Here is a 12,041-nt window from a genome sequence, read left to right as displayed (position 1 = left end):
ATATTGAGAGGGGGGGTGAATCAGTATTATCAAGTCAAATATTTTCTTTTTCAAACCCAGATCATATACGCTACTTCAGTTAGATAAAACTGCATATATACGTAACTACAGAGAAGGAAACACGCGTATGCATTGCAAACTTATAATTTAGTTTATCTTACTGATGTTGATCATTAATCTATGTATTAGGATCAAATAAATAGTAACCAGAAACAGTAAAACAGATCTGAAGACAATCACACACACAAGAACACAAGATATAAGGTGGAAACCCAATGTGGGTGAAAACCACCTGCTGCAATTCGTCTCTATCTTCTTTTAATTAGAAACTTCTTTTTACAATGTACTGGTGTAGTCCTTTACCAGTACGCAAGCTGCAACTTGCAGAGAGCTACAACCCTCTCTCGTTTTCCAGCTTCTCCTGGAAGGGAGCTACAACCCCCTTAGCTCTTGCACTAGCCAAGATACTAGTACGTAGGTGCTGGCCTACAGAAGGCTACAACCTTCTCTTTCTTCCAGGGACCACGTTTCATAAATTTTTAGACTGGATCCACATCAATCAAACGTCAATAATTTCTGCATCAACCAATCACCTTTTCACCAATCAAAATTGAATCAAAATAAACACTTCTCTGACAGTTGTACCCAGAACATAGTAACTGTAACCACACACCAATTTTGAACCCAGAACACTGTGGCAATAAACAGAAGCAGCTAGAACATAAATCAAGAGATGTACGCTACTTCACTTTTCAGAAACCTGCGTGTATACACTTCTTTGTCAAAGCCAACCTGTGTATACGATTCTTTCCCTTACCAATATAACGTGTATACGCACCTTTGTCTAGGTGAACCTACGTATATGTCTTTTCCTTCATTCTGAGAGCCTGAACTGAGATTTTTCACCAGAGAGAGTTGCCATCAAGGACAACACTTGTGCCATAGCTCCAAACCTGTGCCATAATGCCAACAATTGACTGATTGTTTATAGGTTGCTTCAGATATCTATCCAAAACTCTATGGACAATCCACCAAAATCAACTCCTCTTCATGTCAATCCACTCCTCATATGGTAAATTTCTTCTGTTCAATATTCTACTCAGGTTCCACCCTCCTTTGGATCTACTATCTCCACACATAATTATGCAAACCATCTTCCAGATATGTGGTCTATATTGCAGAGATAAACCTCACTCTAAGGGTCATGACCCCTCTTCTTCTACACAGATTTTTCAAATTCTTAAGGGCATACCTTATGGACTAAACATGCTAGGAAACTTCCCTTACTAGGGCATTATACATATATTCTAATTGCTTTAGAACAAAGCCTATCCACATATAGAAAAAACAAAAACTATTGCCTCCATAAGAGACTCAACCTAGATCATATGGATCCATATATTCTGGGAATTTAGTTTACTGAATCTTGACCTAAACTTTAGATCTATACGACCCTCAAACTATGCTTACCTCAGTCAATATTACACCTGCAGCTACTTCCATTCTAGCCCTAAATTCTAGTGAAGGCCCTATGTTGCTTAGTTGTTTTATATCCTTATCTTGGTAAGTTATTAAGTGGGAAAAGTTGAGCTTGTACATGAGTGGCCTAAGATGAGTTATATGTAGTTCTTAGGTGAACAAGGCACAATCTACTTGTAATAGGTGCAATTGGTCAAGTTATTTCGATTGAAGCAGGTCAATGTCACATGAACTTCAGTAGCTAAGGACTTGATTGGGTTCCCAAGTAATGAAACAATGTAAGGTTAGTTGTGAGGGTGTGATTTCCAAGGCATGCTAGGGAATGCTAACATGTTCCCATTAGTGCGAAGGCATGTCAAATATGCTAAGATGTGCCAAGTGCTAAGGCATGCCAAGATGTGAAAGGGTGTCACAATATGTGTCAGGGATTGTCAAGGAAACAAAAAGGAGAAACACGTTAAAATACAAGGAAATGAACATATAATAGGATTAATAAGTCATCAATTTACCTTTTTGTAGAGGGTTAGGCTAGGCACAGTAACACTAGGTGCCAAGTGCCAAGTGTTAGTGCATTCTAAATTCTAAATATTCCTATGTTACTTCTCATCCACTTTCCAATAGTTGATAGCAAATAACTTCAATATTAAACCATGCCAAAGCATACCAAGGCATCTCAACAAATGCTAGTCTTGGCTTGGTGGGGCCTGACCCAATGTCTAGTCAATTTAATGTCTTAAATTGCTCTACATAAATTATCAATCCGGGTATCGTAAACTGATGAAGTGTGGTGCACTATATGTGCTTAGTTAACCTTTCTCTTACTTCGTTGTTTTATAATTTATGTTTTTTTTTGGGGGTTTTGTTCTTGTTGGTTTTCTAAAGTGTTTAATGCAAATGGAAATCCTATTCTAAGGTCTTAAGAATACTTTTAAAGGACAAGTATGGATAAACATTTCAAGACAAGGCCTATGTCCCTAATGGTAATTTCCAAAACTTAGCACTTCAAAAGAACTTAAAACATGTTATTGATGGAGTTAGTATTTAAACAAAAGTGTAAATATACAACTAGTTCAATCAAAATAAAATGCAATAACCAAATAATGAGCTAATGACTATGAGACCCAGTATCCTTGCTGCTTCAGCAAAAGGACAAGATGATTCTATCACGTCATTAGTTCATTAAAAGGCTATGTGCATCACTAATCTACAATCAACTTGAAAGCAATTTATGTACAGCTAATATACATGAGAAAAATGTAAAACAACAGTAATCCAAACAACTTGTTATGTACAGCTAATATACATGAGAAAAATGTAAAACAACAGTAATAAAAAAGCTTTGTTATGTACAGCTAATATACATGGTGAAATAAAATGCAAAATTAAATGACAACTATACAAGGCAGGGGCCCTCTTCCACCTATGAAATCAAAGCAAAATTGAACACACTTGCATGAATTAAAATTGCATGAATGAAAAATCTAATCTATTAAACTTGAAAGCAATCAAATCAAATCAAAGCAATATTTACAAAATGAAATCTACTCTACCTTACATTCTACAAAGCAATATTTACAAAATGAAATCTACTCTACCTTACATCCTAATATGCTCCATGACATCTACTTCACATCTCCTTCCATGTTGAGAAGATCAAAGCTTTATTCAATTTCTTCAAAAGTACAAAGTACAACAAAGTTCTCCAAAGCTTTCAAAAGCCATCAAGGAAGAACTACAAACTTAAGAACTAGGGACTAAAAGACTAACAAATGAAGGAGCGAGATCTCCTATTTATACAAAAAGATGAGAGCCATCTCATTAATGAGAGTCCATGAATCTCTCCCTCTACCTCTAGAGTCCTAATCAAAATAGGAACTGATAAGACACGTCTTCTTAGAGTTACAATACAATTAGGAGATGTGACACATATCCTCATGATCCCATGATTCTTTCCAACCAAATTCGAATTTGGCCTTAGAGTGCCACATAAGGGTCTTCTAGAAGTCTCCTTTCAACCTACACATGTCAACAACCTCAACCCATTTGTTAGGTATAAGCATATGCACATTATTTTCTAATTTTTAACCACAAATTCACTTAAAAGACTTAGAATTAATAAATATTGGAAAAACATAAATGTGGCCCAATGATAATGAAAGTGGGGTGAATGTGGTGACATAGTAGTGAAATGGAGGTGATATAATGGACATAATAGTGAAAGTGTAATGGAAATGAATGACATTTTCAAGGCTCAACACCCAAGTTCATCGTTAGTTAGCCAAACAAATCCCTACACTACTGGCCATTTCAGCATTAGCCCACAGAGCGTGGACCGAAGTTTCACCTGAAGCAGTATGGGGGGATGTTGGAACCAAGTTTTCACACCCTGAGATGGTCGTGATGTCTGTTTATTCCTCTTATTCTTGATTTTGTGCAGGTCATTAAGTTCTAGGTCTTTGTCTATCTAGCCCTTTATTCCACCCTTTAGTACCTCCGCGAAGGGGTACGGTTGGCCTTCGTGCAGCCCTAACCTGTGGTTCAGGTACTTTCGCGTTGCTAGGGTAGCATATCGTGTAGATTCCCAAACTAGCTTAAGTATCTTACTTATCTTATTAAAAAATCACAATTAGCGCTGTGTAAATAGATATCCTTATTTGCGTTCAATTATCCCACTTAATTACATACATTCCCGCATCATATAAGCATTATAAATGAAATTCATACACAATATGACAAGATGCATTAACAGGAAACAAAGACACAAAATTTGTAAAATGCTTCTTTTTATTGATATCTTGAGACTATTACAAACTCTATCCACCCTGCTCACATAGCTGCAGGGGTCCGCACACTTAGTTGTGGACTTCTAACCTACGCCTCTGTGCACTCAGCTGCAAAGCCTCTACCTATGCTAAGACTCGAAACTTAGACTTCTCTCCTTATTGCTCAAGAATTCATCTACAACTTATGACTTCTAACTAGTTAGAGCTTACTTACTTAGATATTTTTATACAATCCCATGGTTCGCGGACCATGGGTAGATCTTTTACAGCTAACTTTACTTTACAAAATAAGCGAGGACAACCCTTTATGACTCATGACACCTTCCTACTCCACGACCACAAAATGTGGAGTCTGTACAACTTTATTTCAAACTTCGACCCAAACATGGGCTTTTAGCCCCAAAACTATCCTTGGGGGATCATGTTCCCAATAGCCCCCCAACACAAACTTTGTGACTCGCCCCTGAGTCACTCGGCAGGTGCAGATATCTTAGCGTGAAGACCTCCCAGCTCGATTCGTATGACCGCAACCTCAGCAGTGCACTATGCGGCCGCCTACTTCGTGTCTTCAACCATCTACTCGGTCACTGATCCTGAAATGTTGGCCTGAAGCTTTTGCTGAGTTTCTTGCAGAGTTGGAAGCTTTCCTTCAATAGAGGTTGTCACCATGTAAGCCTCATCCAGCTAGGGCTTTAGTCGTGCCTTCAACACTGCTTCCTTGTGCAGTGCTACATCCACCTGTTCCTTCAGCTGCTTGGCCTCCTGCAACTTTTCCAGTCTCTGTGTGAGCACGACAGTTCGCATTGTGCCTTTGAATTCATCATAGCACTGCTGTAGCTCGTGCACTTTTGTCTCTAGTCACTATACATTAGGGTCCTCCTACAAGTTTGTCAGGACCTCGAACAAGTGATCAAATAGTTGCGTGCAATTTGCTACTGCACTGTCAACCGCTGCTACTGCTTCTGTGACAGTGGTCACCCACTGCTCCTTTACTTCTGGCATAGTTGAAGGCTGGGCCTTCAACTGTAACTCTTTTATCTACAAGTTCAACTCCAACTAAACCCTCACCACTTTTGTACGAGCGTCATGCACCTTGACTGGTTCTTCCTCATGAATGGACAACTTTGGGACCATTCAACATGCCTCCTCCATAACCTACATTATACACTTGGTCTGGTTAGTCACCTCGATCACAGCGGCGATGGTAGAGTCTCATTGTAGTGCCATCTGCTCATTGTTAATCCACTACTCACTAATCACCTGGAGGGTGCGGTGCTCATAGACCCTCAGCTCTGCAATCACTCCATCCTATAAGAGGTGGAGCGCTTCACTAGGGAGCACTGCCAGATTCAACCCTACTCCCTTGAGGGCACTGACACTGGGCCTATCAGTTTCATTCTCTGTGGTTAATGCTCCATTAGGCAACACTATCACACTGGAGGCCTTCGCGCACAACATCTCCGTAGCTTTTGAAGTGCCAATAGCAAGGCTAGTAGACACCGTGCCAACCTGTAATAAGTGGGTTTGCAGCTCCTACAAACCTGTCTGGATAACCCCCAAGATTATTTGTTGCTATTGTTTAAACTATTGTAGGGTCTCCATAGTGACATCCTGCACCGTTTCACCAATGTCGTGCAAATCACCCTTTGTGAGGGTGATTGGGTCCAATGATCTCTTAGTAGCCTTTGATTTCTTCCTGGACCCTCCCTTCTCCTGCTCCCTTGGACGCTTGATGCAGGCAGACATCGCCTGTGGGTCCGCGCCGTGTTGTTCTGTCTGCTCGTCCATTTCCTCCTATGTCTCAGGTGAAGGTGACATTGCGCCTTTGTGAGAGCCTCACTTTGTTCTATCCATTTGCTTCTTTGTCTGATCGCCTGTGGGTCCGCGCCGTGTTGTTCTGTCTGCTCGTCCATTTCCTCCTATGTCTCAAGTGAAGGTGACATTGCGCCTTTGTGAGAGCCTCACTTTGTTCTGTCCATTTGCTTCTTTATCTGCTGAGCGGCATCACGCTCTGCCTGGGCCTTATCATCGACCTCCTTCTTTCTCTTTTCGGCTAGCTACATCATCTTTAGCTTGGTCTACTCCTTCTTTCTCTATGTGGTGGACTTGCTCCCTCCCACCGGTAAGTCGACTGTAGTGTGCCACTCTGCTGGCCATCGATCAAGTACTGCATCAATGGCGTCATCCGTTTCCAGGTAAGGCAAGTCATACCATTGCTGCACAACGTCCTTCCGTGCCCTGATGGCCACATGGTGAAAATTTGCTTTGAACTCTGCGTAGCCCTGCAGGTTGGCAAACACCGTAGGCAACAACCGTGGTTTGTGATTGATGGCCATGCGGATGTTCATCTCCATCAAGATCCAGAAGATCTTGTTGTCCTTGATTCGTTGCGCATCCTTGGTCACCCACAGCGAAGTGTACTTCACTGCTTCTGGTAGGTCTGGCGCGACCGAAGGGAATTGGTTGTCCTCTGGCAACTCCCATGCTACCAGCACAATCGAAAATAAGAGCCACGCGTAGTGGAACGTCTTGCTGAGCTCCTATGCTTCATGGAAGTTCGCAAGGAACTCACCGCGGAGATAGTCTGCCCAATTGAACTTAACTCCTTTGGTACACTGGGTTGCTAGCACGACGACAGGCATTGGCACCTCATCAGCACAACACTTCCTCATCACCTTCCCATATAGAATTTTTGTAGCCACCTTTATAGAAGGGTCATAGATGTTGGATATGGCATATCCACGTGGCTTATTTACCAACTTAAACTTCTCTTTCATGGTCTCCACGAGGGCCTGCTCACCACCTTTTCCGACAAATATCATGGCCAAATTTTCTCCTGTGTAAGGCAATCGCATGATCCTGTGGATCAATTTGTTAGTGATGGATATTGGCTCCTCTAGCCACAGACACCCATCATGCACCAAGCATAGTAGCTACTTGATGACCAGTACGGTAACTGGGGTGCGGTTGTAGTGTGACACCCATAGCAGGTTGAGAAAACCTGCCTTGTCTACTCTCTGAGCCACCTCCGTGGCCCTAATGCAGTCATTTCGGTGGTTGTATCGATGATGCAGCGCATTAGCTGCTTGGTCGCCAAGTGTGGGAACTTCTCATGGTCGGCTGAGTCCAAGTCTTCGAGCTTTAATAGAGGAACCCACCCCAAGCGCGACCCTTCAAAAACAATTTCATTCAGTAACGGATGGGTTTGCAAGGGGGCCTTGCTCTCGTCGATATCTTTCAAGACCTTGGTCTTGCCTTAGCACGGAGGGATGTATGCAGGCAACCGAGTGATAGGGTCAACACCATGGGCTTCAACTTCCTCCACATCTACTCCGACATCCTCATCATCCATCGAGATGTCTTTGATTTCTTTCTCCTCTGGCTCTAGATTGATGGCTTTGCCCTTCTCCTATGCGGTAGGCTTCAGTGGGTTTCTTCTTAGCAATGCATGCACTGGTATCGCAGGTTGCTTTCCCTTCTTATCCTTCGTGCTTTCCTTGGTTGGGGTGGGCTTTGGTCTTGACGTCCTTAGTGATTCGGGGACTTTTTTTAATACTTCGGCAACCTCTGGAGCAACTTCTTCAGCCTCCATATCAATTTCTGTCTGACTTCTCTGCTTCGACATCTATAGCTTTTGTGGGCACTGAAATGATGTTCTGCAAGAACTCCTGTGTCTCCTTCGACAATGTCTCAAATACTGAACTGGCTATCATAACTTCGAAGAGCTCACGGTTCATGTGTGCCTGAGAACTCAACAACTCAATTCTTGAAATGCCAAGTGTTTTTGGTTGGATAGCCACCTGTAATTTATAGGGCATTTTGAATTCATATCCGACCATTTCCCCCAAATTCGGTTCATTAATGCCGGATTGGCAGCAAATTTTCAAGGATCTGATCCATAAATTCTATCTTAACTGCTGTCCGCCCACTCCATTTGGCCGCATTTCTACTATCAAATCATGAACAGTGGCTTTAATGGTCACCTTCCTGCTGACCTGCATGATTTCGCCCTGGGTAGCGCAGCTCCCTTCGCGCTGTCGTGAGCCCTGTGACACTTCCTTGCTTCGCGTAATCCTCTAATCGCGCAGCTCCCCAACCCAGGTAGTGTAGTTTATAGTCCCGTGCTTCCTTTCAGCTACCTGGAGCACTAAGACTGTGCTACCTTGATATAGCCACATGCTCGAACCACTGGTGTATGGCTTCAATTGACTGCCATTCACCTTTCTTGGGAAGGGATCTCGATTCAATTTGACCAACTGAATCATTCCTCCGTCGGTAATCTCCTTAATGACATAGGGCCCTAACTAGTGCATTCTGAATTTCCCTAGAAATTTATCAAACTTGCTATTATATAACAAAACCAAGTCATTTACCTTAAAGGTGCACAACTTAATGTGCCAATGATGCCATGCTTTTTCGCGCTGCTTTTGGACTTGTTGGTGAAATCCAACCAGAAATCTTTCTTCCTCAAGCTCAGCCAGCTGCGTGAGCCTCTCTTCCAGGGCTCCACGATTTTTCATACCTGCGAGTGCCACTATACGCAAACTAGGCACAATGTATTCCATGGGAATTACTGCTTCAACACCATATACAAGCCTAAAGGGTGTTTGTTCAGTCAACTTTTTTCATGTCATCCGATAGGCCCATAGTACTGCAGGTATGCGTAGGTCACAATCACTTCGCTGAGCGTTGTAAACCTTGGTTAGCGCATTCTCCAACAAATTAATGAATGCTTCCACCATCTCGTTGGCCTGCAGGTGATAAGGCATGCTTTTCTAGTGATCAATCATCAATATATTTGGACACCCGAATCGCATCAGTACATACTCAAAGAGGAACTTCACAGCAGTCGTGCCTATACAATCCTTTACAGGTTGTGCCTCCACCCATCGAATCAAATACTCCATCGCGGTGATAATGTACCTCGCTCCCATCTTCTTCCCTTGGGGCTGAATGGGTCCCACAAAATCTATAGCCCATTTTTCAAAGGGTCGTAATGTCATCTGTGGATTCAAAGGCAATTCATCCCTACGTGAGGGTCTTCCAGTCCTTTGACATACATCACACGCTTTGCAGTATGCTTTTGAATCTTGATGGAGGGTTGGCCACCACAACCTTGCGTGTAGAATCTTCTGCACAGTCGCTCTCCCTGCATAATGTCCTCTCGCGGTGCCCCCATGAGCGTTCACAAGGACACTGCTTCTTTCAAACTCCGATACATATCGTCACAATATCTCATCAAACCCCATTTTGTACAGATGCCCCGCAATGATAGAAATTTTTTTCGTGTGCATCACTAAATCCTTCTTTTGCTAGAAGGTGTAACCTTCTGGGGCAGTTCATGTCGTTAGGAAGTGTATGATCTCTTCAAAATGATCATTCGTGACGTGCACTGCAAATAGTTGTGTATCAGGAAATCCTTCTTCCAAATTAGTGGGCTCCTCCCTTGTCTCGATGCACGATAGATGGTCTAGTCCTGTGTTCATTCATCTAGGTTTCACAATCACTTCAAATCCTAATCCTGGAACAATAACAACCACCTACAGATTCTTCCCCCCAACACAGGATTATTGACTAGGTATTTCCAGGCGGAATAATCTGTATACATCTTAAAATGGCCACCCAACAAATAGTGTCTAAACTTTTGCAGCACATATACCATGGCTAACCCTTCGTGCTCAGTGGTGGAATAGTTCTTCTTTTCCTTGGATAACCTTCTGCTTGCGAACACTATAAGATGGTCCAAGTCTCCTCTGCCAGCCTATGTTAGTACTGCTCCCATCACTATACATGATGCGTCAACATGTACATGAAACTCCTTGTTCCAATTCGGGAAGACTAAAATGGCACGGTGACCATATTTTCCTTCAATACATCTAAGCTTTTCTTACAGTCCTCGTTCCAACAGAATGTGACATCCTTTTTCAATAACTTCTCCATAGGCGCGGTGATCTGGGCATAGCCTTTGATAAACTTTCTGTAATATCCAGTATGTCCTAGGGTAGCATGCAACTGTTTCACACTCCTCGGCGCTTCGAGGTTAAGTATCACCACAATCTTCACAGGATCTACCATCAGTCCTTGTCTACAAACCACATGACCCAACAGGGTCCCAAAAGGAACAAAAAATAGGCACTTCTTTAGATTGAGCGCGATCTGGTATCTTCAATAGGTATCTAGCATCAGGCGCAAGCTTGCCACATGATGCTTCGCCAGCCCAAACACAGTCCAGTCATCAAAGTACACTTCCAGGAACTTGTGAATAAATCCCTTGAACATTGCAACAACTACGCGCAAGAAAATCACAGGCGCATTCTTCAATCGAAAAGGCATTACAGTGTACCGAAAACACCCCCACTCACTTGCAAAGGTTGTCTTGCTCCTATCTTCCAGTGCGATTTTGATCTGATGGTAACCAGAGAACCCATCAATGAAGGATTAAGCTTCCTGGCCACCTACATTGTCCAACACTTCATTAGTGGACGGAGTCAGGAAAGGATCATGTACACAAGCATCATTCAACTTCCTGAGATCTACGCATATCCTTATTTCATCCTTCTGCTTCTTCTCTTGTACCACCATTAGGCTTACCCAATTAGATTCTTCCACAGGCTTAATGATGCTTACCACGAGCATCTTGTCTAAATCTAAGTGGAACTTCTCCTTATACTTCGGATTGAGATGGCAATGTCTTTGCTTAACCAGCTTTGCATCTGGCTTCAGCATGATCTTCATAACACCTAGGTCCCCGATTATCCCTTTTAGAACCGTAAACTTGGTAGGGAACAAATCCTGGTATTCATAAACCAATTCAGTGACCTTATCCACCATCGCGTCGTCCCAGTAGTCTCCAATCTTCACGAATTTGGGCTCTACCTCCATACCAATATTTACCTGTTTCATTTTTAGTGGCGCAGTTATATCAAGATTCTCAATTTGTAGTCCTTCAACCTCGCGGTGACCTTTTATTTCAGAGATGTTCACTTTTCACAGATCCTCGTCTTCTTCTTTAGTAGTTACATTATAGCATTCCAACGCGTGACTCAACTGAGTAGTCCAAACGGGTTGCATAAGGTCCAAGGGACCCTGCTTTTACTTCTTGTAGTGCCTCATCAATACAATCAAACCCGTCTTCAAAGGTGAATGTCATTATGAATCCCTCACACAGAATATCCCATTCACCTGTACCATGGCGAAGCTCTGTTTTTAAGTACGAGTTCATCAGGATGACATACAGGGTATGAAAAAACAAGTGCACCCATTCAGGTTTGGGCTCCTCTCCATAAGCCTGAGCCCATTTGGCCAAGTGCGCGTGTGGATCATCCTGTAGGTTTTAACCCATTACAGAAATTACCTGCATATGAATTCTAACAATAGAGAATAAACAATGTGAGAGCATAACACATAAAACACATATACACAGAGATTTCCCCCTGGATACCAAAACCGGGACTACCAGCTTGATTTTTCATTATTTTCTTTTCAATGTTACAGTACATATTTATACATGCCAAAGCGTCCAAGACCATGGACTGAAAACCATCGCGTCCAAAACCATGTGTGAAAACCATGCACAAAACCATAGGTAGGTCCGCCCAACCTAATATAGGGTCCAATTCTTTTTTCCCAGGGCGCTGCCTTGGACCCCGTAGAGGGGGACTACTTGTCCCCCTTAAACCCCTTGTGATCCCCCCGTTGCGCAATTGGCGCAACAAAGGGGAGGATTCACCCCCCGTCTAACCCTCTAGTTAACTTTGTGGTCTAGAAGTGGAAATAATA

The sequence above is a fragment of the Pinus tabuliformis genome, chromosome 2_1, assembly GCF_031772625.1.
Source record: "Pinus tabuliformis cultivar Carrire ecotype Pingquan chromosome 2_1, CPIR1, whole genome shotgun sequence".
Lineage (NCBI taxonomy): Eukaryota > Viridiplantae > Streptophyta > Pinopsida > Pinales > Pinaceae > Pinus > Pinus tabuliformis.
Note: the sequence above shows the minus strand (reverse complement) of the source record.